This window comes from Ornithodoros turicata, chromosome 2 (assembly GCF_037126465.1).
Source record: "Ornithodoros turicata isolate Travis chromosome 2, ASM3712646v1, whole genome shotgun sequence".
Lineage (NCBI taxonomy): Eukaryota > Metazoa > Arthropoda > Arachnida > Ixodida > Argasidae > Ornithodoros > Ornithodoros turicata.
This window is the reverse complement of record NC_088202.1, coordinates 129649212-129660137: the sequence shown is the minus strand read 5'-3', so window position 1 is coordinate 129660137 and position 10926 is coordinate 129649212.

Genomic DNA, 10926 nt, shown 5'->3' with positions numbered 1-10926 from the left:
CGAATTTCGCTTGTGCTCGAAGCGAAACAAGCATTCCGACCGGCATCAGTTACAGTTTGAGGAACAACACTACCACCAAAGGTTGAGCCTACAAGGGTATCTGCGCGATGTGGAGTCGTCGAAGTGCAACGATCACTGGGAACAGCACGGCTGGAGCATCCTGCATTACCAAAATCTCTCAAATCCGCAGGCTCCGTCACATGCCTGCCTCTACCACGTAAATTCGCAAAGTCCTTCTTCTTACGTTTCCGTTGTCCGTAGACGTGACTTCGAGCCATAATGGGTAAATACTATGAACACGCAGAAAACACACAAGGACAGAGAGCAAATGAACAGGACAAGAAAGTGAAAAAAACGCGTAACTTAGCCACGAATTGGTCACTTCAGGACGAACCGCCGAAACCACGGACGCCGATCAGCTGCTGCGCAATACGCGGATGGTTACGAGCGGACTACGTTCGGGCGCTGCGAGCGGACGGCGCCACCTTCCGGAATCAGTGGTAAACGCCTTGGATGCATGCCTGTACTCACTTTTAATTCTTTTTCGGAAAAACAGAATGCTAAAAACACACAAAAAACGCGTCATTTGAATCCTGAAACATGTCCCCGGTTAACCTCAGAAGCGGATTGTTTTTATTTGCTTTCATTTATTTATTTGGATTTTTTGAAGCTGTAGCGACAAAATTCATTTCTTTTTCTTTTTAAAAAAAAAATTAGAACGCTAGAGCGATATTTCAGTTCCCAGAGTTAAGATGTCTTGACGTCACCTTTCCGATGAAAGTTTCCGCATTCCGATCTGTCTCGTAGTTCAGCCACAAAACCTATGCAAAGTTCACGTAGAAAACAGAGGGGTTCCCACCTTCAGGGGTCCGTAAAAAAAAATTACAACGCTAGAGCGATATTTCAGTTCCCAGAGTTAAGAGATCTTGACGTCACCTTTCCAATGAAGGTTTCCGCAATACGATCTGTCTCGTAGTTCAGCCACAAAACCTATGCAAAGTTCACATAGAAAACAGGGGGTGGTATGTCCTCTTAAGCGGCAGTAGTATTTGAGCACCCCAAGTAGTTCACAACAAACAACGTGATCGGCTATCCTTGCGTTTGCTGACCAAGAGGCCAATAGGAGGACGTGGAGGGCTGACTCTTCCCAAGCAGCCTCTGCTTTCGCAATAGATGGCGTAGTGTTACCGCTTCGGGTGTGTGTGGTGACCTGCGCTTCTTGCGACGGCCCCTCCAGAAATCACACAAATTCAACATTGGTAAAGCTGAGATCTAGCACTGAGAATGAAGCTTAGGCAGAAATGCAGCTATCGTTATTTCGCCTGCTGCAAGGCTTCTGCCACGGCGCACCAATCTAACCAACAGCTTCACTGTCCGTTAACCAGCTGCCGCCGCTGTTTTGCCTGCTGCAGGGCTTCTGCCATGGCACACCAATCTAACCAACGGCTTCGCCGTCCATTCACCGGCGTACGCGCGACTCCTGCTTGGCCTCATTCCTATGCTGATGGACAGCGAAGCCATTGGTTAGATCGGTGCGCCATGGCAGAAGACTTGCGACACGCAAAACAATGGCAACGCTGCGCCATCCCTTAGGCGAGAGCAGAGGCTTGGGAAATGCCTGCCCTCCGCATCCTCCTATTGGTCTGCATCTCTGAGGTGCACCTCCCTCGCTCTTGGTTAGCAAACACAAGGATAGCCATCCAGCTGCCACCTGCCGTCGATCTCTGCAACTACCAGCCGTCTACGAGCAAGATGGTTGGCACTGGTCAGCGGCCGTTCCCGAGCGATTTCTTCAAGATGGCATTGTTGATTTTCAAATAAATTGTTTCTCTCCACTCTATTTCTATCTATTTTCACTTTATTATGACCTCAAGTTGCCCATAACACACAAAGTGGTCTGGACACGTGTAAGATGCTCCCAAATTACTGTAATGACTCACTGGATGGTCCTCACTACTGTGGGGGTCCTAATTAGCTCTACTTGCCAATTAATGGAGTCGAGACCACTTTGTGTGTTGTGAACTACTTGAGGTGATCAAATACTACTAGCGGCGATGATTTTCGCAGGACGAAAACTTTTGAAAACGATAAATTGGACAACACTACCGCAAGTATTATTATTATGTACCAACCCGCCCATTTCTTAACTTGTATATTTGCTTAGACACGCCGTCTTTTCAAGGGACGTTTTAATACGGTGTGCTGTGTGTGTGCTGAGCATTGGGCGCACGTGAAAGAAGCCTCAGGTGGGCAAAATTAATCCACAGACGGACCACTGTCATGTCGCTCATGATGATAGGTGTCTCACGACGTAAAGCAACCAATTATCAATTACACGAGAGAGAGACAGAGTGAGACAACCTCATGTAGCAAGCAACGGGCATGGACTGAAGAAGAGCTCGTGATGCCCTGACAAGCCATCCATCGGCACTATTCGGTTTCTCAGCCAGCACGGTGCGAATCTCTGAATTTCACGGGAAGGGCAATTGACTCGAAACAGAAGCTTACCTCAGAGTCGCACAAAAATCCTGCCGCATGGCGCATAACGAGCGTCAGCGCATCGGTGTAGTCACTGGGTGCCATTCCCACGACCACGCGCTCCCGTGCATTGGATAAGCCAGTAAGCACACCAGTCACTCTAGCTCACCATACTAGTAGTGATAAAGGGGCCATAGCGAAATGTAACACAAAGTAAGCTCTAAAGAGTTGTAAGGTGGGCTTCCATGAAACTAAGAACAGTCTTGTTGGTTTTACCATGATGTGTCAGGGTCATTAACAACCCCATCTTTGCTTTTATAATAATTTATTTTGCTCTACGCGCAAGACGCTATACGTCACGCCTGCCCCAGTTCTATCATAAAATCATTATAGTTTGCAAAAGTTTCTTTCACGAATTATTTCGTCTGTTTTCAGACAAAGAACGCGCTACACGGGGTTCGCGGGCATTTATACTCGAGCGATCACCTTTCTGGACTGGCTCAAGAACACACTTCAGCGATTGCATTCGATGAACTCGCATTGGATTACCTCAATTCAGTTTTGGAGCCATGACCTTTCGGTTTCACTAAACAGAAGGAAAGTTCCTTTTCCTGTGGCTCACTCTCTTGACATGGAAGATTTTATGCCACATTTCTTTTTCTGACCACGTGCCGTTAAATTGAACTAACGCCTACACAGAAGAATGATACGGGAAGCCATACTCCTTTACATGTGTAAAGTGACGACTTCTGAATAAAGATATCCCCTCATTCTGCGAAACAAACATAATTGTTATACGGCGGAAATTGTCATGCATGTCTCCAGTACTGGACTCCACATTGTTATTTCGCCTGCTGCAAGGCTTCTGCCACGGCGCACCAATCTAACCAACAGCTTCACTGTCCGTTAACCAGCTGCCGCCGCTGTTTTGCCTGCTGCAGGGCTTCTGCCATGGCACACCAATCTAACCAAAATGGACTCCAGTCTGCGTTTTCATGCCCATGGCTTGACCAAGACGTCGATCTCTCTGCTATTACTGCAGAATACTTTGTCATGCCATCAGAGTGTGCAAAAAGCGCCAAGGAGAGGAACTCTGCTCAGCAGGGTCATCTGTGCTGTTTTTGGAGCCGCCACCTCATGTAGGTCAGCGTTCCAGTAGTTTCGCCCACTCAGTTGCGTCCGCGATAGCTATCACTAAACAACGTCGCCCGAAGGAAAATTGAGTGGCGCATCTGGTCCACTATTCCTCACCGCGATAGTATGGCTCACCATTGCGGCATATCATGGACCTTTTTTTCTCCTTTGTGTCTTCTTTCCATGTGGATCTTCTTCCTCGGTTGTGTTTTGATTCTGGCTAATTGTTCCAGTCACATATGCATTTCACAATCTACTGCAGCAGATGACACGAAGCGGACGCCTTCCTATAATCCTTCAGTTTACCCTATGCACATGTTCTGTTTACACGCATTGCATGAATGCGTATCCACCGTCTCAGTCCACGTCTGTGTAGCTTATTGAATACCATGCGCGTTTCTAGCAAATCGGCCCGTTCACATGGGAGGACTCCAGCCGATCAGACAGTATTGGATCCTAGCAGAACAACTACATGAATGACGATCAGACGAGGCGATTCACCGCAACAATTGCGGTACCATACCGCAGAAGAGTTTTCTTTTCCCTGACTGGCTTTCCGGTACGTCATGTGTCTGCATATCTGCCGACCTTGTCAACGATGCAAATTGTCTTCAGGAACGACGACACGGCAGACACCAAGCCCCCATATGCCCAAGAAATAGGGACAAACCGCAAAGCAGGTTTCACCTTGCATGTTCCTATATAAGCCATGTATCAGAAATCTAAAAGCGCTGCCAGCGCATTGCACTCGTACGCTAGTGGCACGTTGCCTGTGTCGGGGCGAAGCTTTCTATGCAATTTCTTTGAGTGAATATTGGGATCTTCGAGGTTCCATTTAGGTTTCAAATTTTCAGCATGTATAGCAGGCTTCATTTGTTGCACTGAAGCGTTGCGGTGAAGCCCACCATCACCAAAAGCGTCACGTATTCCCATTACCTGCTCCGTGAGGAGTTTCAGACCCCTACGAGTAATCGGAAAGTTGTGTAGTTCTTGTGCAATAATATATAACATGGAAAAGTTTGCAAAATTGGAGTGCATACTCCAGTAACTGTCTATTCTCCTACTTGATGCGAGCTCTCGTAAACTGCGCCAAACGCGCTTACAACGTGCAAACGTGCGAGCACACCCCTTCAATTAGAGTGCAGAAACAAGTAATTTTGCAGTACAGCACATCTATACATGGAGTGAATATTGACGTGGGTGCGCAATGGTGATTTACAGTGCCGCAAATACCGTCACTTTCAAATCCCTGCTGTTTTTTTAGAATCTTTGTAACCATCGAGCATAAAATTTATTTCGCAATGAAACCCTTACGTCACCTTTATTCAAACGCGGTGGTGGTGGTGGTGGTGGTGATGTTGAAAGGGCTTGCCGTTGTCGGCCTCACGTATGTAGGCAACGTCACGACTGACGCCCTGGGGAAATGTGCGTCCTGGGCCGACTTCTTTATTCAAACGCAAAATCCTCCTTCATGAGCAGCGTACGAATGCAAAGCGCCGGCAGCGGAATGTGTTGCACGCGCATTTCGATTTCAGATGCCTATACAGGTGAAGCCTGCTTTACGTTTTGTCTCGAATTCTTGAGCATGTTCCGATTTGCGTTACATCCTCCGCAATACTTGAGAAAGCATCTGATGCATCGTGAAGCAGTGTTAAAGAGCTTTAGCCAGGATCTTGAGGCTCTTTGTGATCACTGAATACGCATATAAAAATGACCAACTGTTCAGTTTGTGTCTGCTTCATTCTGTTCATGTGTGACCTCAGTGAACTAGTATATTATCGTTATTCTGCATGAAACTTTGCTTGTTACAAAGCAGCAAGCAAAGGGTCGTCGATCTATTTTTACCTCCATCTGCTCCAATTACTATTACTACTTTCCCCCAGCCACGTGACACGGGTGGGTCTTCTTTTTTGTTGGATCTTTCCTCCACAAGTGGACGCCCACATGCCCTGGGCACAGTGATGGGCAAAGTACCTCAAAAGCACACTTAAAGTCAAGTACCAAGTACCTGGCATCACTGGTACTTCAAGTACAGTACAACGTACCCAATTCCAAATGTACTTCAAGTAAAGTACAAAGTACTAGGTAAAGTACTTCAAGTATTCATCAAGTACATTCTGAATTGAATTTGTATCACTTTGCATTTCACTGTTTAGTATCTGTGTGGTGCTTTTTTGGCAAAACGAGCATTCTTGACAAATGCTCTAAAGCCATAAAGTCCCGTGAATATGAACTTAATCAGATGACATAATTTGCAGTTACATGTAGAGAGGTAATCAGTCAGCTGTGCTGTGAGTATGTACTATACCCTGACTGATCCAAGATCATCCGCCTAGTGTGGTGCTGGTACTAATCTTCTGCTATAACAGGCTAGGAAATTTCAAGGGGCAAAAAAAGTACAGGCCAACGTATGTTATATATTTGTGGGCTTTCCATGCTGCTTTTTGAAATACATGTTTAAAAAAGAATATGAAGAAAATAAAAAAGGATGAAGCACAATGTAAGCCATCATTTTTGTCCGACTGATCTGCAGCAATGAATCCATGTGACCAATTAAAAAAACGTTAAATGTAAAAATGAAAGCATGTGTTTCTTTTAGAGTGTTCATCATGTAATGCAATCACGCATTGTGATATAAAATGATTATTAATTGCCAATGAAGGAAACAATATAAAAAAAGCCTAGAACCCTGCATTGGAAGAACTGAAATGACAATTGACCAAGTCATTGTGCTGCCGGTTGCAGTGTCATAATGTGTGCGTGTCCAAAATCCTTTTATATAATATGTCAGACTGGGACTTTTGGTACCGCATCCCATTAAAAGCGCTAAAATGACGGCAAGAAGACAAAAACGCACAGATAGCGATACCTGTGTGTTTTCGTTTTCTTGTTGTCATTTTAGCGCTTTTAATAGGGTGCATTTTTTATACTGTTTTGTAATTTTTTGTCTGGAGTCCAAGTTTGGGTACTTGAGTACTTGATAGGAAAGTACTCGGAAAAAGTACTTTAACTACGGTGCAAAGTACACGATTTAAAATGTACTTAAAGTAAAGTACAAGTACACAGAAATGTACTTAAAATACTACTTGAGTACCTGGTACTTCGAGTACCATCACTGCCTGGGCATTACGCTTTCAGGAATTCGACTTCACCGTGAAGTACAAGACTGGACACAAGGACCAGGATGCTCGTTCACGACGTTCACTTCAGGACGATCGGTCGGACTCGCCGCTCTCCTATAAGGACATGATGTTCTTAACCCAAATTCATTCGAGAAATTTTTCTTCAGACCAGCTGAAAATGAAGTCGGCTAGAGCGGTTATGCTCAGACGATGGTGATAAGGGTTTTCTTGGTGCACATAACCAACGAAGGCCATAATGCGCCAAAACAATGGCAGCAGTATGTGATAAGGCAAAAGTAAAACGATTAAATTAAAACCGGAGCGCTCTGCAGGTCGACCCTTAAAAGCTAAAAAGAAAAACCAAATAGGGTAAAAACTAGAGATGGGACGAATCCAAAATTTTTCGAATTCGAGTCCGAATCCGAGGAATCCATGAATCTTACGAATCTCGAATCTTTTCTTTAAAAAAGAGTTGAAAAAGCGAGAGAGAAAAAAAAAACTTCTAGTGAAAAGTGTTTTGAAGCAGAACATGATGTCCTTCTTTAATGAAAAACAAGTTAAATAATGCTTCAGTTTCAGGAGAAAATATACCCATATGGTTTTCTTAGACGTAATTGAACGTGATGGACATGTTGTTCATCGACTACGGCAAATGCACAAACTCTCGAGTCTGCATTATTTCCATAAAACTAAGCAACAATCAAAAGCGAAACCAGATTACTTTTAAACTTGTAATGTAAAAGTTCCCACCCGAACTCTTTCAGTCAACAGCCATGTGAACAAACAAACAAGAAAACATCTCTCGGCCAATGAGGCTTTCGGCAGACTCCGAAGGCGCCAGTTTGGAAAAGAAACAAACACACGTGGTTGGTGGATTCGAAAGAATCGCTTCCCCGTTTTTTGGCACTGGGATTCGGATTCGCGAATCTCGAATCCCTGCCTAGGATTCGTGGATTCGGTTGGCACATCCCTAGTAAAAACCTTGCGTAAGCTCATATGAGATTTCAAAAACCGATGTCCCGAAAGAATCTGCATATCCTTATAAACGTAAGTGGAAGATTCGTCACATAGTAATAGGGGTCGGTGAGGTCGCAAATGCAACCGATAAAACTCATTAAAATGACGCTGACAGTGGACCTCATAGGATAGAAACTCTAACTCAAGCTTTATTTGAATGAGCCCATGAGCAATACAGGTGTTTATTTTTACACTTCTCAGAATTTTTATTAAAAAGCTATGCGAGAGATAAACTGATGTTCTGAGGCTGGAACAACATAGAAGGGACAGATACAAACAAAGCCTCAAATTGCCTAAGTGCGAGCCGCACAGATGTCGTTTGGTGCAGTTGAGTTATGCGACCAGACGGATGCCCTCTGCAAGAGAGCTGTAACTACAAGATGCCTAATTACCTAAAGTCATTAAGTAACTTTTTAATTGGAGAATTTCGGGCAAAGGTTAGATAGCGGAACCGGAGACAATCCTCGTTGAAAGTCGTTCTATCTTTTAAAAATCCAGAAAAGAGCGCGTGCCGTGAAATATCCATCGCGAAATTGCGGTATGCAAATGAGCCGCATCATCAGCGCATCATCTACGCCGACGGAGGCTTATCTGGACCGGAAAGCGGTTTATCTGGCCAGCAGATCGGCACCTACTCCAATCATCTCCATCGCTCCAAATCACGTGGCCCTGTGACGTGGAATGACCGCTGTGCTCCCCGCGTTCCCGGTCGCCGCGGTTTCGGCTTCGACTCATTTGCATCGAAAGTCGGGGATGGATATTTTAACGCACGTGCGTATTCCAGCATTTATTAGACGTGGAATGGTTTTCGACGAGGACAGTCGCGATTCTGCTACCTCGCTTTTGCCCGAAATCCCTTAATTGGAGTCGATACAGTCGGCAATAGAGTCATTGACCTCATCTGTTACAAAATACCAGAAACAAAACTCTGTCAGACTTCGTGATAGAGCCAAGGGCCTAACTGAATTGACTGACAGGGTAGCTAATATTGAATCTGACACGAAAAAAGTGTCCCAGCTTCAGACTGATCTTGACGCCCCCAAAGAGCAGGTTAATAGTGTCCGATTACACATACCAGGAATTGAGAGAGAACTGAGGAATTACGTCCTTAGTACGGAATCCTGCTGTTTTTACAATATGCGGCCACCTGCGACCCACGGCGATGGGTAGTCTGTACGGACTCCAAGTCAGCTCTTCGATGCCTGAAAACCTCAGGTCTCCGCGGCTCACTGGCCACACTTGTGATAAACATTCTACGCCTACTCAAGTCCATAACTGCCCACGACCACACCATCGCTTTTCAATTGATTCCGGGTCATTGCGGAATCTCTGGCAACAACGTTGCCGACGCTGCGGCAGCGGCCGCTCACCACCAGGGCAAGTGTATCAGATTCAGATTTCAGGTTTTATTTATGTACAATAAACAATGTATAGACAAAATACCAACTGGATTGCGAGGTCAAAGCCTGTAAATGCAATCCATCTAACACAACAGAGCGATTGTACTCCCAAGGGGGGACAGACGGTCCCTTCTTCATGACTGGGCTGCCTCCTCATCCGTCGAACAATGGTGTCGGGATGTCCCCGTCAGTACCATCCTAGGAATTGTAGACCCGACATTCTCGTGTCGCTTACCGACATCTTTACCGCGCGTCATTAAGTCCCTCCTGTGTTTAGGATATTTAATATAACCAAGTAAACGTGTGTAGTACAAGTTCAATACAGTTCCAATATAATGTAGCACAAACTAATTACACAAAATGCTTACACAAGAGAAGTCACACTCTAAGACAAGCTAAAACAAGTGTAATATTCCCAAAGAATCCCACAAAAGAACGCCACTAAGGGAGCCAGTGGCAATTCAAGGAGACACGGCCGCGGCGGACACTAATGTACCGTGTCGACCATCTTCGGAGGAACTCTGTCTCTCCAAGTGTAACAAACTGGGTCTCCAAGAAAATGACTACCTGCTTGTGGAGCGACATGAGGAGAGGGTACTGAACGCGAAGGCGCCTGCTTTGAGCTACCGCTCTGCATCTGTTCTTCCACAAGACGTACCTTGCCACTGCAACGAGCAGAAGAACAAACCTGTCCCTGATCCGGTGCCCTCAACGGTAGCGGAACGGGAAAACCCGGCAAACGAGAGTCCAAAACGTCCTTGCTACAACGCAGTCGTCTAACACGTGAGACACTGATTCAATGTTGGGACAATTCGGACAAAGGGAGGTATTGGTAACACCCCACCGGTTTAAGCGATCACGCGTAGGTAGAACTCCCCAGGCCGCCTTCCACAAAAAGTCACAGACTTCGCGTGGGAAATTGTCGGGCCGGATATCACCCCACGATAGACCCAGGTTTCTCAAGTTATCCGACCGGGGTTCATCCAAGAGACATAGCAGTTCGCAGATACGTGATGCAGGGACCGATCGAGGATCGACCTGAGGGTCCTGAGCCTGTATGTCGCAAAAACGCTCTGCGATACGTCGATAAAACAGGGACGGGGAAGTGGCTTCAGGGTACCTATTCCCTAGTCCGCGAGGAACTAATGCTCTGCGAAAGTGGCCCATCCAGTACAACGCAAGCGCACGCGCTGAATGCTCAGTATCGTCAAGAACACGAAGGACAGCCCGAAGGGCAAGCAGTGTACAAAAAGTAGAAATGCACGGGAGGCTCCAGCCTCCCTGGGATCGCGGCTGTTGTAGGACCGCGCGTCTAACAAGAGCTGTTCTTCCTCCCCAAAAGAAGGAGAATATCACCGAAGAAACCCTAGTGCATACAGCACGGGGCGGTATAGCAACCCGGGAAACAAACCACAGCTTACTACATAGCACATTCTTGATTAGATACGCACGCTCCTGAAAAGGTAGGTCAAACCTACTGGCTATCGAAACCTTGCGCTCAACATCCTGAAGCAGGGAATCCCAGTTTTCTCGTGCCACGCCCCGTTGGTCAAACACTACCCCCAGGATTCGAAGGGATAAGCACTGTTCTATACCGCCTAAGAAGTTGCCACTAAAACCAGCAACTGGCAATGCCTTACTTTTTGTATTGTTAAGCCGAGCACCGGAAACACGCGAATACTCGCCAAAAATCTGAAGTGCTTCGCACAGGCTATCACTGTCTCTGAGAAAGAGTGTAATGTCATCTGCATACGCAGATACCACCACCGAACCGC